The sequence below is a fragment of the Frankliniella occidentalis genome, unplaced genomic scaffold (genome assembly GCF_000697945.3).
Source record: "Frankliniella occidentalis isolate FOCC.00 unplaced genomic scaffold, Focc_3.1 Scaffold75, whole genome shotgun sequence".
Lineage (NCBI taxonomy): Eukaryota > Metazoa > Arthropoda > Insecta > Thysanoptera > Thripidae > Frankliniella > Frankliniella occidentalis.
Window position 1 is genome coordinate 269,287 of NW_026267205.1, and position 280 is coordinate 269,566.

Here is a 280-nt window from a genome sequence, read left to right on the forward strand (position 1 = left end):
CCCATTGAAAATACATCATTTTGCTTTTAAAATCTGTAGTTTTTGTTCGTGCATATTTTTTTCTGGTATATTTTTGATCTGTAAAAAAAGTGGAAAAGAGGGGGGGTCAAAGGTCACCCCCAAAAGCGTGACGTCATTTGTGAACGGTCCCCAACAGTGTAGCAGAGACGAGACCGGCAAGAGGCAACTCGCGACAAGCGGCTCGGAAAATTATCCGTAGCCAAGTTTGCAAACTCGACAAAGGCGGAAGAAGTGCGGCCGGTGAGGAGGGGTGGGGTGG